General features: G+C 45.5%; 1 pseudogene across 1 annotated transcript in view; it reads right to left on the bottom strand.

Moving 5' to 3' along the window:
* Positions 1-5,402: 5,402 nt before the first annotated feature.
* Positions 5,403-27,763, bottom strand: part of LOC144981288 (protein NLRC3-like) — a 45,235-nt pseudogene continuing 22,874 nt past the window's right edge. Inside the window, exons 6-10 of the transcript XR_013650656.1 lie at positions 25,954-27,745; positions 18,651-18,824; positions 7,711-7,887; positions 7,211-7,384; positions 5,403-6,894 (exon numbers count right to left, since the gene is read on the bottom strand). The product of XR_013650656.1 is annotated as a protein NLRC3-like (transcript). The remainder of the gene's footprint in view (positions 6,895-7,210; positions 7,385-7,710; positions 7,888-18,650; positions 18,825-25,953; positions 27,746-27,763) is intronic.

The following is a 27,763-nucleotide window of genomic DNA, read 5'->3' as shown; positions in this document are numbered from 1 at the left end:
GTGTTGGTTGGGCCGAGCGTCTGACTGAGTCACGTGACGTGGAACTGAACAGCTGAGCGTGCTGCGTCATTCATTCAATGGCGATGCACACACTTCATTCAGGCAAAAGCACCGGCGAGACACGAGCCTTGTCAGTCTGTGTGTAGAGTTTGTTTGCTTACTTGTGTGCAATTGAGTCGTCCATGTTAATCTGTGGAAGAGGCAGCCGATAAGAAGAAACTTTATCCGAGCGCTAGAATAGCGCGATCACTTGTTTCCTTGTTTGTTTGGTGTGTGTTGTGGGAACAGAGTGAACTTCGCAAGTGTTTGTGTGTACTTCAGGTGCATGTCGGAATTTTTAGTATTAAGGACTTTGTTTATTCTGTGGGTGTGTTTTGTAACTTTTGTCAATTTATAGTGGGAAGTTTATTTTTGAATGTGATTATTCGCTAAATAATTTGATTTTAAAGCAATTATTGAATGAATTTGGACTTGATGCATGAATTTAAATAAGAATGTAATTAAAGTAAATGAGTGAGGTTGATAATTAACTGAGGCACTTTAAATTACACAAATATTTTGTTGTGTATGTGGAATTTGAATTTGTAAATATTTATTACTGTTATTGTGTGTGTTAAAAGGGAGCCGGTTTGGCTCGTGCTGGTTTGCGGCAGCTTCCGTCCATGAAACCAGGGTTCGATTCCGGGCTGCTCCCTGTTCCCCTCTCCACCTCTGTGCCAGTCCAAAGCCCGGCTTGAGAAGGTTGCGTCAGGAAGGGCATCCGGCATGAAACATTGCCAAGTTTACCATGCAACTTGTTCGCTGTGGCGACCTCTGATGGGAGAAGCTGAAAGAGGAAGGATTGTGTGTGTTAAAGGTTTTTACTTATTGATTCCTGACTGATCAAAACGGAAATGAATTAAAGTTTGGAAATTGATCTCAGTCAGAGTAGATCGATCTTCAACGTTGGACGCGCAGCCCTTTTCTTTTTGTGTTAGTTTCCCCCCTGTTATCAGAAACCTAAAAGAGACTGTTTCATGTAATAGGAAATAACACGACTTATTACAATGCACAGTTTGTGTTTTTTTTTTTTTGTGTGTGTGTCAATCAACTCTTGGTAAATAGGTTTATCTGTTTGTTCATGTTACTCTAAAGGCTCCTGCAGAAACAATCCTCACAGTGTCTCTGAGTCTGGATCCAAGCATCAACAGCAACGTTTTTCCTCTGATCCATTTGTCTGAAATACTGTGATGGACCAGCAGCTCCACTTCAATCTGGACAATCATTGTCCAACAACCTCCACTGGTCAGGTCAAAGGTCAATAACTGTTATGAAGTGGAGTGTGTAGAGCATGAACACTGATTCAGTGTGTGAATGTGTGTGTGACTGGGTGAATGGGACTGTGACTGTAAAGCACTTTGGGCCTTCAAAAGAAGGTAGAAAGTGCTATATAAGTATACGCCATTTACCATTTGTATTCTATTTCTTAATTTGACTTTGACACAGTTTAAAGGTGAACTTTGCTTAAACCTGATGGTTGAACTCTCGCCTTTTTTCTGCCTTGTGCAATGTGACAAGAAGTCAACTTGAAACTTTGTTCTTCCAGTTTTTTCTTCTGGTTCTAGAGAAGGAAAGTGTTGATTCCACTGGTGACTGAAACAAACACACAGTAGTGTCTGATAAGGACACGTCAATGAACACTCATGGGATCATGTTTGGCACGTGTTCCTGGCATCTGCAGTTATGGCACACAGTCGGGACTTGAAGATTTTCTTCCACAAAAACTTGTTCAATAAAAAAAACTTTTACATAATCTTTCTGCCTTAACTGTGTGATAAATATTATATTACATCCAGTTTATATAAAAAGATCAATGATACTTGTTTCATTGGAACAGTGTCTTTTTAGATTTGTGTAGGTTTTAGAGTTGTGATGTCTAAAATTATTTAATATTAAATTTAACATTATCTGATAATAAACTAATTATTTATTTTGGTGTTTTTTTTCCTTGCAAGGATGACTGTAATGTTGGAGCTACAAAAATGCTCTAATAGGTTCATTAATAAGAGGTTTGAAGGGCTTATAATTCAAGATTCAAGATTCAAGAGGTTTTTATTGCCATATTCTGTGTAGCTACACAGAGTAGGAATTTGTTTCGGTGCAAATGTGCAACATAAAACAGAAGAACAGTAAACAACAAAAAATTTTACGCAATGGACAGAACAAAAATATAAATATAGAGTCAGTAGTGCAAGGAGTGACAAAACAGTGCAAACTGAGAATGTTCAAGGTGCAGGTAGTGGGCTGGTGTCTGATTGGACATTGAAGTGAAATTTGGGGGGGGGGGGGGGGGGGTTACAGGGCGTTTAAGAGTCTGACTGCAGAGGGAAAGAAACTGTTCTTGTGTCTGGAGGTTCTGGTCCTGATGGACCTTAGCCTCCTGCCTGAAGGGAGTAGTTTCAGTAGGGAATGTCCAGGGTGGGAAGGGTCGTCAGCTATCCGGCCTGCACGTCCCCGGGTTCTGGAGAAATATAGTTCCTGGACAGATGGGAGGCTGCAGCCGATCACCTTCTCTGCTGAGCGCACAATACGCTGTAGCCTGTTAATGTCTCTGGTTGTGGCACTAGTGTACCACACGGTGATGGACGAGGTGAGGATGGACTCAATGATGGCCGTGTAGAACTGCACCATCATCTGGGCCGGCAGCCGGGCTTTCTTCAACTGCCGCAGGAAATACATCCTCTGCTGGGTCTTTTTGAGGAGAGAGCAGATGGATGGCTCCCACTTGAGGTCCTGCGTGATGGTGGTGCCGAGGAAACGCACAGAGTCCACTAGGGTGATGGGAGAGTCTGACAGGGTGAGAGGGGTTGAGGGGGCTGTGACTTTCCTGAAGTCCAGTATCATCTCCACTGTCTTCTGGGTGTTCTGCTCCAGGTTGTTGATGCTGCACCACGACACCAGCCGGTCCACCTCCCTCCTGTAGGCAGACTCATCATCATTAGAGATGAGTCCGATGAGGGTGGTGTCATCTGCAAACTTGATCAGTTTGACAGAGTCATGGCTGGAGGTGCAGCAGTTAGTGTACAGGGAGAAGAGCAGAGGGGAAAGTACACAGCCCTGTGGAGTTCCTGTGCTGATGCATTGGGTGGTGGAGACATTCTTCCCCAGCCACACACACTGCCTCCGGTCTATTAGGAAGTCAGTGATCCACCTGCAGGTGGAGTCAGGCACGTTGAGCTGGAGGAGCTTTTCCTGGAGCAGAGAGGGGAGGATGGTATTGAACGCAGAGCTGAAGTCCACGAACAGGATCCTAGCATAGGTTCCCGGGGAGTCCAGGTGCTGCAGGATGAAGTGTAGGGCCAGGTTGATGGCATCGTCTACAGACCTATTGGCTCTGTAGGCGAACTGCAGAGGGTCCAGGAGGGGGGAGGTGAAGGATTTGAGGTGGGGGAGGACCAGACGCTCGAATGACTTCATGACTATAGACGTGAGTGCCACAGGCCTGTAGTCATTGAGGCCAGTTATGCGGGGCTTCTTGGGGACAGGGACGATGGTGGACAGTTTGAAGCAGGCCGGGACGTGGTAGGACTCCAGGGAGGTGTTGAAAATGCCTGTGAAGACCGCTGCCAGTTCGCCTGCGCAGTGTTTCAGGGTGGCAGGGGAGATGCCGTCCAGGCCCGGAGCCTTCCGTGGGTTTTGCTTCCGGAAAAGCTTATACACCTCCTCTTCTGTCACTGAGAGGACAGTGGTGGGGGAGAGGTGGTCTGGGGGGGTCATACTGTCCTCAGTGATAGTGGTGGGGGAGGAAAGTGGCACCAAAGTTGTTGAGGAAACCTGTTCAGTGAGGGGGGAGGAGGAGGGTTGTGGGACCTCAAACCTGGCATAAAAGGTGTTAAGCCTCTCAGCCAGTTGTAGGTCGTCAGCAGCATGTTGGGCTCTGGGCTTGTAGTTGGTGATTTGCCTAAGCCCTCTCCAAACAGAGGTGACGTCGTTGACAGAGAATTGGTCTTCTAGGCGTTTATTGTACCGAGCTCTCGCCTGTTCCACCTCTTTTGAGAACTGGTACTTAGCGGCCTTATAGCTCTCTTTGTCTTCCGCTCTGTGGGCTGCTTCTTTCTCCTTCCTCAGCTGTCTCAGTCTGGGTGTGAACCAGGGTTTATCATTGTTATAAGTGACCCTGGTTTTTGTTGGGATGATGCTGTCCTCACAAAACTGGATGTATGACGTTATAATGAAGACTTATTTGTTTGTGAAAAATAGTATGAGGTAATAAACAAATACTGTGGATAAATATACAGTATATAAAATATGTTTAATAGAGTAACAGTATTTTCATACAAATATGTTGCTGGTAATTATTGATGTTGTGCTTCCCTGGAATCATCAGGGGCCTGTTTCAGAAAGGAGGTTCAACCAACTCTGAGGTTGAACTTGAACTCTGAGTTGGTCAATCGGGAGATTAACAACTCTGAGTTTTCTGTTTCAGAGAAGCTGATCCGAGTTAGGTCAATCAACTCTGAGTGGACTGATTCAGAGGTAAGCGTGCGCACCGCGACTATAAGAAGCCATTATCAATAGAGCGCAGATATCACGAGTCACCATGGCAACCGTGAAAAAAAGAGGTCTGCATATTTTTCTCCAGCTGAACTTGACGTGCTGCTGCAGAGTTACAGTGAATATGAGCACATATTCTGGAAGAAAAGCAACACCGCTGCATCTGCAAAACAGAGACAGTTAGCGTGGAAAACATAGCTGCTCAAGTTAATGCTTAAGTTTGCATTTAAATCATTGTTATAAAATATTGGCTGTAATAACTTTCTAAATAGCGTAACGGTGTGAAATAAAAATGGCGATATTAAGGTGTACTTTTGAAGTGTTATTCCTGGTGTTATTGCATGAAATGCTGCATAGTGTACAGAACCAATCTGGGGGAAAATGCATTTAATGTTGATAATGTTTAGATGACTTTTTTGTTAACCTCCCCCTCTTGCAAACGTTGGTCAGTTTAATATTAATACATGCAATTGTGTTTTTAAAAGTGAACTTTTGTCTACTGTTGGACCTTTCGCTGCGCGAAGACTTCTCCTTTCTTTTCTCTCGTCTTTCCGACCGACCGTGGTCAGAAGCGCAGGGGAGATTTCCTCCAGGGCCGAAGGGAATTCTCCTCCGGGGTTCACTTCCCGTTGGAAACCCTCAACCTCCAGAGCGGATTAAGAATGACTCCAGACAGTTATTCTGGGAATGGCACCTTCTCTTTATTTAACTAAGTGCTCCGTCCTCCGAACACACAATATATACCACGCACACACCTCCGCTCCGTACCCCCCCCCCCCCCCCCCCCCATCTGCACCTGCACTCGCCCCTCCCCTTCTCTCTCGTGGATCGCACCCCGCTCAGCACACACACGCTGCAACACTACCCTTTTATTGATCAAGTGGTATAGGTTTATATGGGATTAAGAAAGTAAGCAGTACTAGCAAATTGTGTTTCCAAAAAGTAATTGTTACATTAATCTAATTCAATGTCCCTGATTTCATTTTCATGTAGATGCAATCCTGCAGGAATTAAAAGAACATGGCAGCAGCTAAAAATGAAGTATAAAAACATAATTCAATCAGGTCCATGGGGAGCATGTCATGGATGTAGGCTATGTTGACAATATTTGACATATGAAACATCTACATAGCAATACATATCTAAGGTTGTTTTCATTGTATATATGTAATTGACTGCAACGAAAAACGGTAACGCTCAAACAAAAACGTATGGAGCAATGACAAAAAATCGAGTCATATCAAAATCCTCGTACGAGGTAAATATAATTCTCTACGAATTAATGCAGCCTCCTCGTCTATTGGGTCCTCCAAAAAAGAACAAGCCATTCTTGTCACTTATACCGTCTCTGTGTGACGGAAATTTGGGCAATGAAGGTTAAAGCGAAAAATACCGCTTCGTCTTTAAAAAGGGGAGGGGACCGGCAGAAACTTTGAGTTTGGAGAATAAAACCTGCTCCCGACCAGGTTTGGTTCACAGCATAAGTAACCATGGATACTGACTCCGAGTAAAAGTTACCTCTCTTTCAGAAACGGGTTTGACTTACTCTGCTTTCTCTGGTTTAACAAACCTCCCATTCTGAAACGGAAAACCCAGGGTTTCCCTGATTTCAGGGTTAATGCACTCAGGGTTTACACTTAACCTCCTTTCTGAAACAGGCCCCTGGTCACATGACCATGTTGGAGGTTTCTGAATGAAACTCTGTGTTTGTTTGTCAATGAGAGTTGACAAACACAGAGAATAAATGTTTGGATTTCTTTCTATGTGTGCATTACTTGGGTTGATGCCGACATCTGGTGAAAATTTCCTGTCAATAGCTCGATTAGAAATATGTTTTTTGAGAGAAATGTTGACGTGTTCAATACTTATTGTCCCCGCTGTATGTCATCCAGAAATGTTCTGTCTGGTCAATGATTCCCTCAATCCTTGATTGGTCCATCCCAAACTCACATCTGTTCATTAAATGTAGATCAAAGAAGAAAGTGATGATCTAGAAAAGAATCTGTTTGTCTGCAGGTCTGTTTTTCTCCAGATCCTGGAGCTGCTGAACATCTGAATCCAACCCATGTTTCAGATCAACACTCCAAGTAAGAATGAGAAGAGGAAGTGCAGTTCTCTATCAGTCCACCGGGGGAGCTGCAGCACAATAACTGTCCACTTGATGCTGAGAGAGACAGTGGAGCTGATCTCAGATCAGTTCCTGCTGCAGCTCTGACACTCATCTCCACTTCCTCTGATTCCTCCATCACTCTGCTCTCCACCTCCCAGGAACACCGTCCAGTCACAACATCTCTGCAGACCAGCTGCTGCTGCTGCTCCTCTCTGCTCCTCCAGGAGGAACATCAGAACCACAAGCCCCACCTGCAAAGAGAAAGTAGAGAGACAGAGGTAAAGGAGTGTCTCCTGATCCTGGTCTGTCAGTCAGTGATGCAGCACAGCAGCAGAAAGAGCAGCAGGAGCTTCAGTCCTGTTCAGAGCAGCAGCTTCCTGTCATCTTCACCTGTTGGAGCTTCTGCTGCTCTGATTGGCTGACTGTTGTCCTGAAGCCTGTCATCATTCTCCTCAGAGCTTCACTGAGAAGCTGCAGCTTCACAGGAAACTCTGCATCTTTGCTCTCAGACAAATTTCAGGACCAAACATCTGGAAGCAGCTGGACTGACTCCAACCCTGTACTGACCTCAGAGTCTGCAGTTTGGAGTTTGGACTCTCCACCAGATCCTGGAGCTGCTGAACATCTGAACACTGAAGGTTGTTTCTCCTCAAGTCCAGTTTTGTAAGGTGGGACGGGTTGGACTTCAGAGCTGAGACCAGAGCAGCACAGCTGATCTTTGACAAACTGCAGTTCATCAACCTGAATCCAGAACAAAGTTTAAAGACAAAGTTCATGTTTTCATCTTTCAGATGAAAAACAGCTGCTTCCTCTGCACTTGCTTTAAGAGCACAAAGAAGAGCTGATGGCTGCAAGCAGAACTTTGTGGAGCACAAATGTCAGCAGACAGCTTTGAAAGAAGTAGCTGCAGGAAGAAAAGAAGAAGTTCTTCTGCAGATCTTTGAGGAGAACAAGCAGCTGCAGGAAGATGCTGCTGCAGATCAGAATCTGGACATTTCTGCTCACTGTGGGTCAACACAACTTTGTCATCATATTGATCTGAACACAACTGAAACATGGAGTCTGACCTCAGAGTCTGCAGTCTGCAGTCTGGACTCTCCAGAAAACCACACAGATGAAGAACTCCTGAATCCTGCAGGTTCCTGTTCCAGCTCAGATCCAGTTCAGTCAGATTGGACGGGTTGGACTTTAGAGCTGAGACCAGAGCAGCACAGCTGATCTTTGAGAAACTGCAGAACCTCAACCTGAATCCAGAACAAAGAGTTGAGTTTAAAGACAAAGTTCATGTTTTTTATCCTTCACAGTTGTCCCCCCACACATCTGGATGACGCTCATCAGCTGGACTATTTAAATACAGTATGTAGTTGTGGAGTTAGATAAGCTTAGATAAGTTAGAGTTCTGGTACATCACCTGTCAATCCTGGGAGAGGATCCTTCCTTCATGTGGACACCCCTATGGTTTGTTCTTTTTTTCCTGAATCCGTTATTTAGGGGTTTTCCTTACCACAAAGGAGGGTCTAGGGGCAGGGATGCCCATTGTACCTTAGTATGTTTAGTTTAGTTTAGCAATCAGCTATTGAAATCTATGATTTCATCTTCTTTATGATTTATGTTTATTACACAATCACCGGCATGAAGCCCAGTATTGTAAATATTGGGCTATATAATTAGTTTGAATTGAATTGACCCTAAACACAGCTCAAATTTGGCTAAGGCATTCATACAGAGGAACAATTACAATGTTTTGGAATGGCCATCTCTGTCCCCAGACATGCATATTATTGAAAATTTGTGGTGCCATTTAAAGCGGGCTGTCCATGCTCGGGCACCATCAAACATGACTGAACTGGAGATGTTTTGTAAAGAAGAAATGTCAAAAATACCTTCAGCCAAAATCCAGACCCTTGTAGGAAGCTATAGGAAGTGTTTAGAGCTTGTTATTTCTGCAAAAGGAGGATCTACACAATATTAATGTAGTTTTATTTTTGGAGTGCCCAGATTTATACTCCTGCCTATTTTTGTCTAGCCCTTGTACTATCTTAGATGACCCCACCCTTACATTGACGTGTTCTCCCTACCATGACAAAGGTGGATAAAGGTGGAAAGATTTCATGTAATCCATGGACACCAGTGAAGATCACAAATCATTGAAGAAAAAAAGGTTCAGTGCACTGTCTAGTGGTCTAGATCAGTGTTTTTCAACCAGTGTGCCGCGGCACACTAGTGTGCCGTGGGAGATGGTCAAGTGTGCCGTGGAAAATTGCCCTCATTCACTGATCTTTTTTTTTTTTTTTTTTTTTTTTTTTTTTTAACTTGTCCTGTCCAACAGCTAGGCAGACAGATGAGAGCTGAGGGCCTCTTGGGTTGGACATATTTTACTTTAACAAGAGGGGTTATTAATCTTCAGACAAACCAAAGGTATGTCTGAATAAACCCCTTTTGTAATTGAGGCCAAACTTTATTAATTTCAAACATGTCTGAAAATCTTTGGTGTTGGACCGGACGGAAAAGGAAAGAGGGGAAGAAGAAAGAGGGACGTTAGAGAGAGGGGGGGTAGGGGGTGATAATAGGAGGGGAAGGGGGATAAGACCATGAAGCAGCATAAAGCAACAAGTTTACTGGTTGTTAATCATTATGGTAAGGTTCAAATGTAAAAAAAAAACAAAAAAAAAGGGCGGAGCCTGTCCACACACACACTCAAATGTTATAAACACACTTGTTAGTTGCAAAAATGTCCACCTGTCGACATGTACACAAAACAGATAGTGTTCACACGCATACTTATGCCTTAAAACCAACTAGTGTGAAATATTTCAGTCATTCAGTCTGTTGAGCTGACACCTGTGCTCAGGTGAGTGTTTATGTTCTTCTAAAATGGATGGTGGAACGTGAAAAGAAGGAGGGAGAGTGCCCAGCCATCCCCACCCCAAGACCCCCACCGCACCAGCAGCGGCAGCCGGACCCCCCCCAACACCACACGGGAACCGGCAGGGAACAACCGCCGCCCGGGCGACCAAGCCCGCCACCCAGGCCAGGGCCAGCAGGGCCGCCGCAAGGCCCCCAGAGCCAGAGAGCAGGGAGGCACGGAGGGAAAGAGGGCGCCGCCCCAGCCCAACCAGGAGAGCAGCCCCCCCGCCGCGCCGGGAGAACCCAAAGCAGGGCCCCACCGGAGAAGGACGCCCACAGCCCCAGACGAGCACCCCACCACCACCCAGGAGTTCCGGGCATCCCCCCGCCCCAACCCCAGGTACGGGCCAGGACCCCCCAAGGGAGACCCACTCCGCACTCCAGGCAGCCATCCGCCCGGCCAACGGTTGGTCCAGGGAGGAGCGAGGCAGGGGCCCGCCGCCCCCGCCCAGGAGGGGGGAACCCCGGGGAAAAAAGAGGGCCCACAAGGGGTGTTGTAAATATGGCCCGACCAGGCTCGGCCACAGTTGGAAATTTGGCGGGGCCCAGCACTCAGGAGCAAGGACCAGAACCCACCCCCCAGGGACACGAACACCCCCGGCTCAGATGTAATGTGAACCCCCCCACCGCGCGGAGAGAGCACCGCCGGGCCCAGGAAGCCAGCACCCCGGGGACACAGCCGCCGTTGCAAAGGGGCCCGTACCCCCCACCAGGGAAGAGGCAGGGGACAGATGGTCCTAGGTCCCACCTTCCTTGCAAAATGTGTGTGCGTGTATGTGTGTTTGAGAGAGTGTGTGTGTGCATGTGTGTGTGTTTATGTTGGGATGTATATATTGAGGGGGGAGGGGTGTGTGTACTAAGGGGGGTGCGGTTAAAATTGGCGGGTAGGGCACTAAGGGGACGTCTCCTGATTACTCACAGTGACGTCCCCTCACCCTCCCCACCAAGGGGCCCTAAATGTCTAAGGTGCGGTTAAAATTGGCGGGTAGGGTGCTAGGAGGACATCCGCTGCTTGCTGGCAGTGATGTCCAAGCACCCCCCCTACCAAGGGCCCTACATGTCTAAGGTGCAAATAAAACCGAAAGAGGGGGGGCCCACTCCATACGGCAACCACAGGAGGGGGGTCACTGCCTAGTGAACCCCCCCCCCCCAAGGCTCATCGCAGGCTAAGCCCCCCACCCCATCACCCTATTATGAGGTTATATGAGGAAGGGGGTAAGTTGGGGACAGATGATAGACTGTCCCCCGGTGGTCAAACAGCCGTCCCCCGCCCCCCCCCCCAGCAAGGGGGCCAGGCCCACCCAGCCCCGGGGCCCCACCCCCGGAGGCGCAGACACCCCAGGCCCAGCACCACCACCCCCACACAGAGAGAGGGGAGCCAGAAAGCGCCGGCCCCCCCCGGAGCAAGCCCAGGCCCCCACCCCCAAACGCCGGCCCTAGAAGAGCTCTGGTCAGGCCTCGACGGGACCGAGGCAGCCAACCGGCCGGGGAAACCGCCGATGGCCTCAGCGGAGACCCCGACCCGTCAACCCCCCCTGCCCCGTACCAATAGGGCCCCCCCCCCCCCCCAGAATGCCCCCCCACAGGACAGGGCCGACAAGACCCCCACCCCACCCCACCCCCAGACCCCGCAGCCGAAGCGGATGACACCCAGAGCGACCGGGGGCCCCAAGAGGGTTGTCCCGTCCCGCCCCAGAGCCAGGGAAGGGCCGATCCCAGCCCCAGGTGTAGACGGGAAGCCCATCCAGCGCCGCTGGGCCCCCCCCCCCGAGCAGCGCCCCCCGCCAACCCCCCCCAGCACAGGCAAAGGGACCACCCCCCCAAGCCAAGCCAGACCACCACCCCACCCCCCCCACCACGCACCCCCACACCCAAGCCCAGAGGACCACGCAGCGCCCCAGGCCGCCCCACCCAGGCGCCGGACCCGACCCCCCGACCAACGGAGCCCCCACCACCCCCAGCCAGGCACCGGAGGCCCCGACCCCCACCCCGGCCCACGGCAGAAGGGCAAGGAGCAGCGACGACCATGCCCCCCCCACCCCCTAAGTCACGGAGTTAGCTATGGGAGACCAGAGAGACCGAATTCTTTCAAAGTTACTTGAACTTTGGGCTGACATTTTTTCCAAGCTGATATGATCAAGCAGCAGATTTCTGTGTTGACTTATATTTATATTTTTTTTGCTTTTCCAATTTATTAAAATAGTTTTTTTAGCAATGCAAAGAGTTATGAAAATGATAGAGCCTAATCCTCCTTCTACATCGATGGCACTCATGTCACCAAGCACACAAAGTGACGGTGAAGCTGTGATTGAAACCTTAAGCCAGACTGATAGATCGGCACATACCTGCTGCCAGAGAGCCTGGACAGGCGTGCAGAACCATAGTGCATGCATGTAATTAACGGGTAGATTATTGTCACAGTGCTGACAAATGTCTGAGTTACTGAGACCCATCTTGAACATCCTCTGTCCAGTGTAGTAAATTCTGTGAAGAGTTTTGAAATGGATTAGCTGCAGATTTGGATTTTTTGTCATTTTAAAGGTGTTTAGACAAAGTTCTGACCAAAAACTTTCATCTGTGCTGATGCTCAAATCCGCATCCCATTTTGTTGTCGGAAGTGAAATATTGTTATCTAAATTACATAAAAGTTTGTATATTTTGGAGAGAGTTTTATTCATTGAGAAATTGATCAGAGTGGTAACTACATCTGGTAGCTTTAAATCGTTGTCTCTGTATTTAAACTTTTTAGTAATAATTGATTTAAGTTGCTGATATTCCAAGAAGTTATATATTCCATGTTTGTCTTGAAGTTCCTGGGGAGTTATGAATCTTCTATCAATAATTATGTGCTCTAGTTGTTTTATGCCCCCTGCTTGCCAAGCTGGGAAGTGGATAATTTTTTTGTTTATGAGGATGTCTGGGTTGTTCCAGATGGGTGTCATTTTGCACGGTTGAATTGATGATTTTGATATTTTGAGAAATTCCCACCAGGCTGTTAAAGTGGCATTTATATTAATACTTTTGAAACAATCCTGTTTTTTAACTATTTGACTAATAAATGGAAGATCTGACAGGTTGATCTTTCCACATAACGCCTGTTCCAAGTCTAACCATGAGTTGGTTTCTGGATTATTTTTTAACCATTTTAAGATGTATTGTAATCTATTTGCAAGAAAGTAATTGTGGAAGTTAGGTAATTCTAATCCTCCACAGCTTTTTGCAGATTTTAAAGTTTTTAGACTAATTCTTGCAGGTTTATTGTTCCATAGAAAGCTTGATATGGATGAGTCTAATGTTTTGAACCATTTTAATGGCGGTTGTGTGGGAATCATTGAGAAGAGATAATTAACTTTGGGTAAGATTTTCATTTTAACCGTGGCTACCTTGCCCATAAGGGACAAAGGCAGGTTGGTCCAGCGTGTTAGGTCGTCCTGTATGTTTTTCAGTAATGGGGTGTAGTTTAGCAGCACCAGTTCTGATATTTTGGGGGAAAAATAAATACCTAGATATTTTATATTGCCTGATTTAACTGGTATTGTGAGTCCTTGCTCCGCATTACTGTTCAGTGGTAATAAAACAGATTTATTCCAATTAATGGAATAGTCTGATATAGAAGAGAATTCATTAATGATTGTTGCCGTTTCATTTACAGAATGTATATTACTTAAAAACAGTAATATGTCATCTGCATAGAGACTAATTTTATGATGGCTGTGTTTGGTTTTAATTCCTTTAATACTCTCATTCTGTCTTATTGCTGCAGCTAGAGGCTCGATAAATATTGCAAAAAGCGAGGGGGAGAGTGGGCAACCCTGTCTAGTTCCTCTTCCAAGAAAAAACCTGTTGGAAGTCTGTTTATTAGTTCTAACTGATGCATTGGGGTTGTGATATAATATTTTGATCCAATTGATGAATGATTCTCCAAACCCAAACTTATGGAGGGCAGCAATGAGGAACTTCCAATTTACTCTATCAAAGGCTTTTTCAGCATCCAGTGATAGTATAGTCATTTCCTGGTTTTTGATGGTGGCAAAGTCTATTATGTTAACGAGTCTGCGGACATTGTCATCCGAGTGTCTGCCTTTGATGAATCCAGTTTGATCAAAGTCAATTATGTGAGGAGTGACTTTTTCTATTCTCTGTGCTAGTGCTTTGCAGATAATTTTTACATCTGCATTAATTAAAGAAATGGGGCGATAGCTTGAAGGACTCGTGGGGTCTTTGTCTGGTTTTAGAAGAAGGATAATGTTGGCAGAGTTCATGTTAGGTGGTAGAGATTGGCTTTCATTGATAAATTTTACCGTTTTATAAAACGTTGGTGCCAGTTGTTCCCAGAATTCCTTATAAAACTCTGCAGGAAAGCCGTCAGGCCCTGGTGCTTTACCATTAGGCATAAGTAACAGAGCTTCATGAAGCTCAGACAACGAGAGCGGAGAGTCTAAATTTGTGATTTGATCTTCGTTTAACTTGGGCAGGTTTATATTGTTGAGAAATGAGTTGATGCTTTGTTCTGATGGATTGATCTGTGGAGTGTATAAGTTTTGATAAAAGTCTTTAAATGCATTATTAATTTTTACCGGGTCATGGGTGACATTCCCTGTTTGGTCCATAATCGAAGTGATTGTTGATTTTTCTTTATTAATTTTAAGCTGATTAGCTAGAAATTTGCCAGATTTATTTGAGTTTTCATATCTTTCCAGTCGAAGCCTTTGTATCTGGAATTGTGTTTGTTTATTGATGATGTCATTTAACTGCAGTTTTAAATTTTTCAGGTCGCCCAGTATGTGTTCCTGTGCAGAAGCAGCATAAGCAGTCTCCAGAGTTTTTATTTTATTTCCTAATTCTAATAAATCTGCTTTCTCCTTGCGTTTTTTATGCGTTGAATAAGAGATGATTTTCCCTCTCATGACTGCTTTTGCTGCTTCCCAAAGAATACTTGGTGATATTTCAGAAGTATCGTTGAATTCTAAGAAGGTTGCCCACTCTTTTTTAAAGAATTCAATAAATTCCTGGTCTTTTAACAGAGACGTATTAAACCTCCAGGTTGAACCCGAGGGTCTGGGTACTTCCCTTGAAATAGTAACAGAAACTGGTGCATGGTCACTGATAATAATTGGATGAATGTTGGAACTTTTAATTTCTTTCAAAAGGGAGTTACTGACTAATAAATAATCTAAACGAGATTGTGAATGGTGAACTGGAGAAAAAAAGGTGAACCCCTTAGTGCTCCTCATCATCAGCTCTGATCCTCCTTCACCAACAGATCAGCTGCTCCTCCACTGATTGGCTCTTCTCTTGTGTTTCCTCTCAGGTTCAGGTGAATGCAGTCAGACAGCAGTGGGAGGCAGAGGAAGCTGCCATTAGCTGCTGCACTTCTGCTCTCCCTCCACCAGGTGGAGACATGGAGCTGCAGCAGCACAGTGTAATAGATTAGTGTTTTTCAACCAGTGCGCCGTGGGAAATTGCCCATTTTCACTGATCTAAAAACATTTCCCATCTCCAGGAAATCAGCTCTTTGTTCATCCAAACAGGTCCTGATAAAACACTGAGTAGTTAGGAATATGAAAGATCATAAAAAACTTTTTTCTTTGTGTTTATTTGATTCTATTAAAGACATTTTTATAAGAATGACGGTAACGCGATTTAGCTGCAGCTATAACTGTTTTCTGAAAAGTCCCGCAGCTTTTACTGTCTCCACGACTCTACCAATCATTCTTGAAGGCTTCATCACATGTCATCGGTCTGACCAATCAGAAGTGTTTAAAGTATTCACTTCCTTGTTCCAATTTAGCTCATAACTCACTCAGTTCCAACAAAAATACCAGCTAAAGCTCGTCTTTAGCGGTGTAGCTTTCCACAGAATCAGGTATCAGACTGGAACAAGTGAACAAAACCATGAAGCTCAGAGACGCGAGTCTTTCTGCCGTTTTGTCGCAGTTTTTACACTACATCTCCCATGATGCATTAGCTTAAAGGGACAGCGCCTCAGCGTACAATAAGTCAGATTGCCGGGGGGGGGGGGGGCTGTAGATCAAAACAGACTGAGTTTCTGCTTTTTTTTTTTTTTTTGGGATGCTGGTGTGCCGCGGGATTTTTCTCAAGGTCAAAGTGTGCCGTGGCTCAAAAAAGGTTGAAAAACCTGGTCTAGATGACCCAACTCCCAATGTTAAAGTGCCTAGGATAGCACAAGAGTTTCATCTGTCTTTCTTCTACGATTGCCCATTAATCTGTTGGCTGATTTTATCGGCTTTTATTGTGTTGATTTTAGTTATTTATTGTATTTTCTGTAATGTACAGTGTCATTGAGTGGCAAGAAAGGCACTTTAAATAAATTTCATTATTATTATTATTATTGTTACAATAGCAGCAACGCTGCACTGTTACCAATCAGGGACTCAGAGTTGATAGTGTTGTGTGGGTAGCGTCCGCTTCGAAACACGCCAACCGTTGTAAACACGATCGTGAAAGAGAAATGAAAAGTTGCGATTTGTGCACAGCCAGATTAATATGACACAAATATGAACATTTAATAGAAACAGAGCAGTGAAAACTAAAGGTCTGAAGCAAGATTTGCGGAAAATCCACCAGCTGGATGCTTCTACCCAGCCCCCCTAAATGGCTGTGACCACCTGCCAGGTGCCCCACGAAAGGCTCCTGACCTGGATGGCATCAGCCCCAGGACACTGAAGTGCTGCACTGGCCAGCTATCCACAGTTTTCAGTGCCTCTTTAACCTGAACCTCAGTCTGATGAAAGTGCCAGCCACCTGGAAAACCGCATGTCTGGCTCCTGTTCCCAAGAAGACTGCACCCTCTGAACCTAGTGATTACCGTCCTGTTGCCCTCACGTCCTATGCGGCTAAGGTGCTGGAAAGGATTTTGTTGTTCCACCTGAGACCTCTGGTGAAACCATCTCTCGACCCACTTCAGTTTACCTACCAGCCATGCCTAGGGGTGGAGGATACTGTTATTTACCTGCTGCAACGTGCTCATCCTCACCCGGATAGAAGGGGGGACACTGTGAGGGTCACATTTTTTGATTTCTCCAATGCGTTCAACTCCGTCCAGCCCTAGTTACTGGGTGAGAGGCTGCGGCTGATGGGTGTGGACGGTGCCTTGGTCTCCTGGATTACTGACTACTTGTCAGACAGGCCGCAGTTTGTCCCGTTGGGCAGTATCCAGTCTGATCTGGTGACGAGCAGTGTGGGGGCCCCACAGGGCACTGTGCTCTCTCCTTTCCTGTTCACTTTGTACACCAGTGACTTCCAGTATAACTCAGAGTCATGAAAATCGTCAGAAATCTTCTGATGACTCTGTGGTTGTTTGCTGTATTACTGGTGGGCGGGAGGAGGAGTACAAGGAACTTGTGGATAAATTCGTGAGGTGGGCTGGAGAAAATTACTTGCTGCTAAATGAGGAAAAGACCAGAGAGATGGTGATGAACTGCAGGAAGAAAAGACCAGCTTCCTATCCTCTCAAGATCTTGGGCAGGGATGTGGCAAAGGTACAGGAAGACAAGTACCTGGGAGTAACCATCGCCAACAGGCTGAGCTAAAAGACCAACAGCACTGCTGTGTACAAGAAGGCCAGCAGCAGACTCTACCTCCTGAGGAAACTATGGTCCTTCAATGTGTGCAGCAAGATGCGCAAGATTTTCTAGCACTCTGTTCTTCTCGGTGGTCTGCTGGGGGGGGGGGGGGGGGGGGGGGGCAGCATAGCTGCCACGGACACTAATAGACTTAACAAACTGATCATAAGAGCTGGCTCTGTAATCCGGTGCAAAATGGACACGTTTGAAGCTGTGATGGAGAGGAGGACTTTAAATAAGCTCTTATCCATCATTGATAATCCAGAGCATCCTCTCCATCCTGTTCTTGACGGTCAGTGGAGCACCTTCCACAAGAGGCTAAGGCAGCGTCGCTGTCAGACCAACCGCTACAGGAGATCATTCCTTCCTCACTTCATTGGACTCTATAACTCGTCATCCATTTTCAATAGATAAACTCATTTGAGGTCTGCCTGTTTTTAGCTGATAGATGAACGGATTGTATCTGATTGTCACCCTTTGTTTGTATTTGTATTCAACCGCCCAGCTTTCACCCGATTTTGTTGGCGGCTTCCACGCCTGATTGACTGCTGCAGTGTGCAGACCGAGGCAAGGCTCAACGTGGATGGGGTTTAATGTGTTGCGCTCCGAATGATGTCTAATATGTTCATCTAAATGTAAATGTTAAATCTAAATATGAACAATAAATGTTTGATCTAAACATTAAAGTCCAGTTTCTGACTCCCAGTCTTTGGATTACAGTGGAAACGGATCCACACAAAGGAACATCCTCAGAAGGAGCCTAGTAAACCATTGGAGAGAACAGAAGACTGAGATATTCTGACACTGTGGACCACTGATCTCTGAGAGAAGTGTTGCGGTGGGGCAGCGTCCTGACGGTGAACTAATTCTCTTTGTATTTTGTATTTAATCCTTTATCAAATATTGTTAAGCTTATAATCTATTTACTCTTAACTTTGTTGATCTTAATCTTTTCCTAAACAAACAACCAATACACAATGTTATTAATTTCAATATGTGGAAAATATGCTAATACTTCATTCCCATTGAATTGGCCCAAAGCTCAATGGCTCTGAAGAGTTATCAGAACCCTTTTTTTTCATTCATTTTTTTTTTTAATTTTTCATCCTTTATTGTGAAAAATTGATTTCTAGTCTGCACTCAGACTTGTGTCTGTGTGTGTGCACATGCATGCTCACGTGCTCTGCTGTGTCGGATTTAAACTTTGACCTTGATCAGCTTTCAGGCAGGTTTGATCAGGATGACTATTTTGTCATTAGTTTGAGTTCTTGTTTGTTTTCTGACTCAATCAGAAATCAGTCAAGTATTTCAACTGCCGAACCTTTTGTTTCCATGAAAACAAATTTGTTCTAAAGAAAATCTAAGCAACCATTTTCTTCCACTGCAGACTCTTCAAAGAATCAAAGATGTTCAATTTCTGGAAAATCCAGAAAATCTTTGAATCCAAACCTTTCAGCTTCAGTGAAGAACTACAAATGTAGAAATGAACCAACCAGCAGCTTCAATGTTCTGACCTCAGAGTCTGCAGTCTGCAGTTTGGACTCTCCAGTCCAGAACACAGAACCTTCACGGATGAATCCTCCAGGACGTTGTTGCTCAGGTTCAGTTCTGTCAGGTGGGACGGGTTGGACTTCAGAGCTGAGGCCACAACTTCATAGTGAGTCTCTGAGAGTCCACATCCTGGAAGTCTGCAAGAGAAACAAAGACAAAAACATGTCTATCTCTTAACAGATCTTATGATGAATTCAGGATGTGATGAAGTTCCAGTTGGACATTTCTCTCTTCATCAGAGCTTCATCTTCATCATGAAACAGTCCTCCTCATCAGTTTCTCTCAGACCTTCATCCTTTCAGAGTGGATAGAAAGAACCTCATTCAGGTTCCTCTCTGTCATTTCTGCCTCACAGCTTCTTTCACTCATTCATCTTGCTTTCTGACTCTCGTCGAGTACAGACATGTTTTCCTCTTGCTCCTCCTATGTCATCCCTTTCCAAGGCTTCTTATCCTGTCTGCCCCAGAGCTGCATTTTTTTATCCTTCTGAAACCACTGCTTTTCTACAAACTGAATTTGGATCTGATCAGCTTGTCCCTAAATTCGATCAACAATGTTTTTTCCACACTTAGGAACGGGAAAGCGGACCCTTCCTGCCCAGACTGAACCCATGCTGCTGGATACACCTTTGATCCATGGGGCAAGTGGAGCCTGGTGTGCCTGGCCCAGCTGTCTGTGGAAGACGTCGAGGACGTGTACCTATTTGGACTTTTGATAATTGGATTTCTCCTAATTGGCATCGGAGGTTATTCGGGGAGGAGAGACTCAGATGGAGAAGCTTTCAGAATTGGTTCAAAAGCTGTGTGCTTTTCTTGCCCACTTATGCAGATTGCTTGAGACTCTAAAGATGGATGTCACCATGGAGTGATTTTCTGCCAGGATTGAAGGAAGACCAGAATAACATCACACAGTGCCACTTTAATTGACAACATATTTTCAAATATTTTTGATAGTAAAGTGGTTAGTGGTGTATTACTAAATGACATTAGTGATCATCTTCATGATATATGATGTAAGACATAAGATACGTAATCAATCAAAATGATTTTGCATATTGTAGGATTAAATCAGAACAGTCACTCAACAGGCCATCGGCGGTTTCCCCGGCCGGTCGGCTGCCTCGGTCCCGTCGAGGCCTGACCAGAGCTCTTCTAGGGCCGGCGTTTGGGGGTGGGGGCCTGGGCTTGCTCCGGGGGGGGGGGGGGGGGGGGGGGGGGGGGCAACGCTTTCTGGCTCCTCTCTCTCTGTGTGGGGGGGGTGGTGCTGGGCCTGGGGTGTCGGCGCCTCCGGGGGTGGGGCCCCTGGGCTGGGTGGGCCTGGCCCCCTTGCTGGGGGGGGGGGGGGGGGGGGGACAGCTGTTTGACCACCGGGGGACAGTCTACCAGCTGTCCCCAACTTACCCCCTTCCTCATATAACCTGAGGTGAGGGGGTGGGGGGCTTAGCCTGCGATGAGCCTTGGGGGGGGTGGTTTACTAGGCAGTGGCCCCCCTCCTATGGTTGCCGTATGGAGTGGGCCCCCCCTCTTTCGGTTTTATTTGCACCTTAGACATGTAGGGCCCTTGGTAGGGGGGGTGCTTGGACATCACTGCCAGCAAGCAGCGGATGTCCTCCTAGCACCCTACCCGCCAATTTTAACCACACCTTAGACATTTAGGGTCCCTTGGTGGGGAGGGTGAGGGGACGTCACTGTGAGTAATCAGGAGATGTCCCCTCAGTGCCCTACCCGCCAATTTTAACTGCACCCCCCTTAGCACACACACCCCTCCCCCCTCAATATATACATTCCAACATAAACACACACACATGCACACACACACCCTCTCAAACACACATACACGCACACACATTTTGCAAGGAAGGTGGGACCTAGGACCATCTGTCCCCTGCCTCTTCCCTGGTGGGGGGTACGGGCCCCTTTGCGATGGCGGCCGTGTCCCCGGGGTGCCGGCTACCTGGGCCCGGCGGTGCTCTCTCCGCGCGGCGGGGGGGTTCACATTACATCTGAGCCGGGAGTGTTCGTGTCCCTGGGGGGTGGGTTCTGGTTCTTGCTCCTGAGCGCTGGGCCCCGCCAAATTTCCAACTGTGGCCGAGCCTGGTCGGGCCATATTTACAACACCCCATGTGGGCCCTCTTTTTTCCCCGGGGTTCCCCCCTCTTGGGCGGGGGCGGCGGGCCCCTGCCTCGCTCCTCCCTGGACCAACCGTGGGCCGGGCGGATGGCTGCCTGGAGTGCGGAGCGGGTCTCCCTTGGGGGGTCCTGGCTCGTACCTGGGGTTGGGGCGGGGGGATGCCCGGAACTCCTGGGTGGTGGTGGGGTGCTCGTCTGGGGCTGTGGGCGTCCTTCTCCTTCTCCTTCTCTCTCTGCGTTGGGTTCTCCCGGCGCGGCGGGGGGTCTGCTCTCCTGGTTGGGCTCCCTCCGTGCCTCCCTGCTCTCTGGCTCTGGGGGCCTTGCGGCGGTCCTGCTGGCCCTGGCCTGGGTGGCGGGCTTGGTCGCCCGGGAGGCGGTTGTTCCCTGCCGGTTCCCGTGTGGCGTTGGGGGGATTCCGGCTGCCGCTGCTGCTGCGGTGGGGGTCTTGGGGTGGGGATGGCTGGGCACTCTCCCTCCTTCTTTCCACGTTCCACCATCCATTTTAGAAGAACATAAACACTCACCTGAGCACAGGTGTTAGCTCACCTTTGCACTAACAGTTTGCATGACTGAATGACTGAAATATTTCACACTAGTTGGTTTTAAGGCATAAGTATGCGTGTGAACACTATCTGTTTTGTATACATATCGACAGGTGGACATTTTTTGCAGCTAGCAGGTGTGTTTATAACATTTGAGTGTGTGTGTGGACAGGCTCCGCCCTTATTGTACTACATTTGAACCTTACCATAATGATTAACAACCAGTAAACTTGTTGCTTTATGCTGCTTCATGGTCTTATCCCCCTTCCCCTCCTATTATCACCCCCTACCCCCCCTCTCTCTAACGTCCCTCTCTCTTCTTCCCCTCTTTCCTTTTCCGTCCGGTCCAACACCAAAGATTTTCGGACATGATTGAAATTAATAAAGTTTGGCCTCAATTACAAAAGGGGTTTATCCAGACATACTTTTGGTTTGTCTGAAGATTAATAACCCCTCTTGTTAAAGTAAAATCTGTCCAACACAAGAGGCCATCAGCTCTCATCTGTCTGCCCAGCTGTTGGACAGGACAAGTTAAAAAAAAAAAAAAAAAAAAAAAGAACAGTCACTTAAAAATTTAAATCCTTTTAAAATCCTATCCTTTTAAAACTGGGACTCCGTTTACAAGGAGTCAGATGTAAACACAGCTTACAACTCCTTTATAGAAATTTTCATAGCCAGAAAGATGCATCTGTGTGTGATTTGATTGAGACAAATTCAAATACAATGTTTCTCATGCCTACTAATGAGAAGGAGGTATTGGACACTATTAGGACATGTAGTAATAAAAAATCACAGGATGCGGCTGGCGTTGATATGAAAACAATTCAGAATGTTGCTGAAGCTATTATCAAACCACTTGCACATATCTTTAATCTGTCATTTAAATGTGGGCAGTTTCCCACTAAAATGAAAACGGCCAAAGTAATTCCTTTATTTAAAACAGGGGATAAGCAAAGTTTTACAAATTACCGTCCAATGTCTTTATTGCCTCAGCTTTCAAAAATTCTAGAGAAATTATTTACTCTCAGATTACTTAACTTTATCGAGAAAAACAATCTGCTGTTCAACAGTCAAAATGGCTTCCGACAAGGAAGATCTACGTCACTTGCCTTAATAGAACTTGTGGAAAAGATTACCAACTGTATTGAAAAAAATAAATTCAGCAATGGAATTTTAATTGATTTACAGAAAGCCTTCGATACGATTGACCATCATATTTTACTGAAGAAATTGGTGAAGTATGGAATCAGAGGAGTAACACAAAACTGTTTAAAGAGCTAACTGGAAGATAGACAGCAGTTTGTACAGATTGATAATACTAAATCTAGAAATAGGAATTTCATATGTGGAGTACCTCAAGGTTCAATTCTTGGACCAACTCTGTTTTTACTTTATATTTACGATATGTGCAAATTGTCAAACATTATGAAATTCATACTTTTTGCAGACGATACCAGCATTTTATGTTCAGGGCAGAATCTAGAGAAACTTCTTAGTGACGTAACTCAGGAATTTTACAAGTTAAAACATTGGTTTAGTAAGAACAAATTATCTTTGAATCTAAAAAAAGACTAAATTTATGCTATTTAGGAGGAAAAGTAAGGGGGTGCCAGTGGAAATTATTATTAATGATACACCAATTGAGAGAGTGCAAAAACATGTGTTTTTGGGTGTAGTTATTGATGATAAGCTTTGTTGGAAATCCCATATACATCATTTACGTTCTAAAGTGGCTAAATGTGTTGGTTTGATGAAAAGGTTTAGCTATGATGCTTAATCAATCCGTTTTTGTTTATTTTGTATCATTCCTTTCTAATGGCATATTTGAATTATTGTATTGAAGTGTGGGGAAATAGCTACAAAACTAATTTGCATCCTTTAGTTATACTCCAAAAGCGAGCCATCAGATTAGTTCACAAAGTTAAATATTATGAGCACACCAATCCTCTTTTTCTTAATACATTTACATTTACTACATTAAATTGCAGGCCTTGGTAGATTTTAAAACGGCCCAAATCATGTATAAAGCATCAATAAATTATATATAATGAATATGTACCAAGATGCAATGCAACAATGATTAGTATGTGTATTCTCGGACTATGGAAGGATCATTACCAAAGTGGTTGTTTTGTTTTATTTAGTTTTCATTTCTTTTTCAACTTAGGCATCTTGTTTCCTTTATAGGGGGTTTGGTGTTTGGTCGGAGTTTTTGGGTGTGTCTGTCTGTCGTCATCAGGTGTTTTTTGTATGTTAGCGTTATTATGTCAAATGTTTAATTTCGTTGTTTTGTTGATATGAGTGTTGTTGAGTGGGGGTTTGATTTTTATAAACTTTCGCTTCTTCCATTCCCCTATCAAATCTTATTTTCAAAGTCTTGTATTGACTTATATTTTCTTTTTTCAGGTAAATGTTGATTTGATTTGAAACAAACTTGTTACTAGTTACTAAGACTGGGCTAAATTCACCCACTTTATTTGAGTCAAACCTGCCTCAACACAGCAGTGCCAGCCAAGGACTCTGCCAGCAGGACTAAACAACCTGCTGCCGCCCAAAAGAATTTAATCTAATCGGACTCCCATAGCGAGCTGTGGACAACCGTCCTTGGCTCCACCAAACAAACCACTTTCAGAGTGGACAACAGCAGCTGTTCACAGGGCTGATAACTGCAACTCATCCCCCACTTGACCTCGGCTCTACTAATACCCCCCTCCCTCCTTTGTGCGCCGTCTGGAAGAATGTGCCCGGCTAATGGAGCTGCACTCCAAGGAAAGATCTCATGGGGGCCCCCAAACCCCATCCTCCCCAGCCTCATGTATTGTGTTTTGTCTGCATACATGGCAATTGTGGTAAATGGTGTAGTTTTATCTTGTATCTACACATTGTACACATTGTTTAGATACAACTTTTTTTGTCACCAAAGACGCCCCCTCCCACTTTTTTGGACCATCTGTACGCTAACCAAGGTTGCGCCTACGTCATGGCGTCACAGCCGGCATCAAGGCAGCAAAACAACCTTGGTCAACTCCCAAATGTGTGTGTTTTCCTGTTGTTGTATGTCTGCTCCTGTTCAAATTATACTAGAATCTAATTTCCCTCTGTATTATAAAGTATCATTCATTCATTCATTCATTCATTCATTCATTCATTCATTCATTCATTCCATTGAGAACATGCGGCTCAACTTTCAGGCTTTTGTCATGTGTTCAGAGGGAGAGCTCTGTTTGTTTAAGCGCTGTGTTCATAGATTGTCTGGAAAAAGGAAACCGCAGAGAAAGAGGCCAGGGGGCGGAGCTTCAACAGGAAACAGAGAAGTGTCTTACTACAATAAAAGCAGGTGGATTCTTCAGAGTCTCATTCAAAGTCAGGAATCTTCTCCAAAGGATCCTCAGGAGACCATGATGACATCACTCTGACCTTTGACCCATTATGCTCCTCACAGTTCACACACACAATATGAGGCTGTTGATGTTCCATGGACATAAGAAGCTGCATCCAGACTGCTGAAGGCTAGCTAGCTTTGATCAGGAACATCATGGTTCTAATGGTTCCAGAGCCATACTATAACAAAACAGCAGGAATCGTTTAATATGCACCTGGTGAATCCATGCAGGTGAATCAAATCCTGTCTGGACTTTCTTCACTGGATTCCAGAACCTCGGTATGGAGGAACAAAAACCTGTGCAGGTTTACAAGTTAGCTATGATGCTAGGCTTCATTCTGCAGTCAGAACTCCTATTTCGGTCCGATCAATAAGGACTTTCACAATCAAACTTATTAGCAGCACAACCTTCATTTCCAGGTTCTAAAAGCCTGGATTGATCCAGAAGATTTTCTGGTGAACTTGTACTCACACTCTGGGATTTTTCTAAAAGCATCAGAGAAATAGGAATCCAGAAAATAGAAGAAAGACGTCTGAAACATGAATCCTTTCAATGGAACTGGATAAACAAATCAATACAAGCTCATGAAACTGCACTGCTGTGTGTTAGACTCAGATCTTCATCAGAGACTGTATGTATGCAGATGATGGTTGACTGAACTAAAGGGACCAAAAGGATCAGAAGAAAGAATCTGTTTCTGCTTCAGTTTCTTCTGTTAGTTATCAAACTGTTTAATTCACAGATCAATGAATTATGTAGAAAGAAGATGATGAACAGAAGAAAGAGCATTTTAGAAATGTGCTTCTAGAATGACTGACATTGTGGAAATGAAGACATCCTTTCATTCTGGACCGTCTGCTTTGTGTTCAAACCTTTCAGACAGTTCTGAAGATTTCATTTGGACAAAATGTAATCTATTTGTAATCTGATTAAAACAGAAGTCTAAGGGAAAACTGAATAGATTCTGTGATCACTAAAGTCTATAGCTGCAGCTCTGAGTAGAGCCATCAGTAAAAATGTTTAGAAGATGTTAGCTTTCTTACAGAATCAGGAAGATCAGGAGAGTTTGACATGATTCCAGAAATCAAATCTAAATGTTGTTTTGTGTTGATTCTGGTGTTAAATTGAAATGTGTGACCACAAATGCTAGAAGATAAATGTTGAAGATCTGAACACTGATCTGATTTATCATCACAATCACTTCTGGACTCACCTGAACTTTCTGCAGTTTCTCACAGTTGGGATCAGTCTCCGTTTACCCTCAGCTGATGTCTTGTACTGGTTGAGGTCCAGCTCATCCAGAACCTCCTCTGACATCTGCAGAGTGTAGGCCAGAGCTGAGCAGTGGATCTCTGAGAGTTTCTTCTCTGATTTATTCTCTGACTTCAGGAACTCTTGGATCTCTTGATGAACTGAGAGGTCCTTCATCTCCATCAGGCAGTGATAGATGTTGATGCTTCTGTCAGGAGAGACTCCTTTACTGTTGATCTCCTTCAGATTGTTGATGGCTCTCTGGATGGTTCCTGGATTCTTCTTTCTCTGACCCAGAAGGCCTCCTAAGAGTCTCTGGTTGGACTTCACAGAGAGACCATGAAGGAAGCGAACCAGCAGGTCCAGGTGTCCAGTTTTACTCTGCAGGGATTTCTTCAAGAGTCTTTTCAGAAATCTATCCAGGGATGAGTTTTTCATGTTGTTTTCCAGGAAGTCCTCAATGACCTTTACCTTCCTGTTGGAGTAACAGTGGAACATGTAGACTGCAGCCAGAAACTCCTGAACGCTCAGATGAACAAAGCTGTAGACCGGTTTCTGGAAGATCTCACACTCTCTTCTGAAGATCTCAGTACAAACTCCAGAGTACACTGAGGCCTCTGTGACATCCAGACCACACTGCTGCAGGTCTTCTTGGTAGAACATGATGTTTCCTTTCTCCAGATGTTCAAATGCCAGCCTCCCCAGCTTCAGAAGAACTTCCCTGTCAGTCTCTGTCAGCTCTTGTGGACTTGTCTGATGTTTCTGCTGGTACTTGTTCTTCTTCCTCTTTGTCTGGACCATCAGGAAGTGGGAGTACATGTCAGTCAGGGTGGTGGGCAGCTCTCCTCTCTGCTCTGTGGGCAGCAGGTTCTCCAGAACCACAGCAGTGATCCAGCAGAAGACTGGAACTTCACACATGATGTAGAGGGACATGGAGCCCTTGATGTGGGAGATGATTCTGCTGGACAGCTCTTCATCTGGGAACCTCTTCCTGAAGTACTCCTCCTTCTGAGCATCATTGAAGCCTCGTACTTCTGTCAGTCTGTCCACACATGAAGGAGGGATCTGATTGGCTGCTGCAGGTCTGGAAGTGATCCAGACCAGAGCTGAGGGCAGCAGACGTCCCTGGATGAGGTTAGTGAGCAGCACGTTGACTGAGGACTTGTGTGTGACATCAGACACCAGCGGACTGTTGTTGAAGTCCAGAGAAAGTCTGCTTTCATCCAGACCATCAAAGATGAACAGAAGTTTGCAGACAGACAGCTGTTCTGCTGGGATCTTCTGGAGTGTTGGATGGAACAGCTGGATCAGAGTGAGAAGACTGTGCTGCTCATCTCTGATCAAGTTCATCTCCCTGAAGGACAGAGGAACCACAGCACTGATGTCTTGGTTCTCCAAGCCCTCGGCCCAGTCCAGAGTGAACTTCTGCACTGAGAAGCTTTTTCCAGCTCCAGCAACTCCGCTGGTCAGAACCACTCTGATGGATCTGTGTTGGTCAGGGAAGACTTTGAAGATGTCTGGGTTCTTGATTGCAGTGTCATGGAGCTGGATGGTCTTGGTGGTGGTCTCCAGCTGCATCACCTCATGTTGGGTGTGACCCTCTGGTCTCAGTTCCTCTGTGATGTAGAGCTCAGTGTAGACCCTGTTGAGGAGCGTTTCTCTTCCTGCTTCTTCAGTTCCTTCAGCCACATGTTCACTTCTGCTCCTCAGACTGATCTGATGTTCTCCAAAACTCTCCTGCAGACAAACATCTGCTGAAAGAGCAGAGAAGA

The sequence above is a fragment of the Oryzias latipes genome, chromosome 2, assembly GCF_053564925.1.
Source record: "Oryzias latipes strain Hd-rR chromosome 2, Olatipes_Hd-rR_3.1".
Taxonomy (NCBI): Eukaryota; Metazoa; Chordata; class Actinopteri; order Beloniformes; family Adrianichthyidae; genus Oryzias; species Oryzias latipes.
The sequence above is the reverse complement of the archived record's forward strand: the minus strand, read 5'-3'. Positions and strand labels throughout refer to the sequence as shown.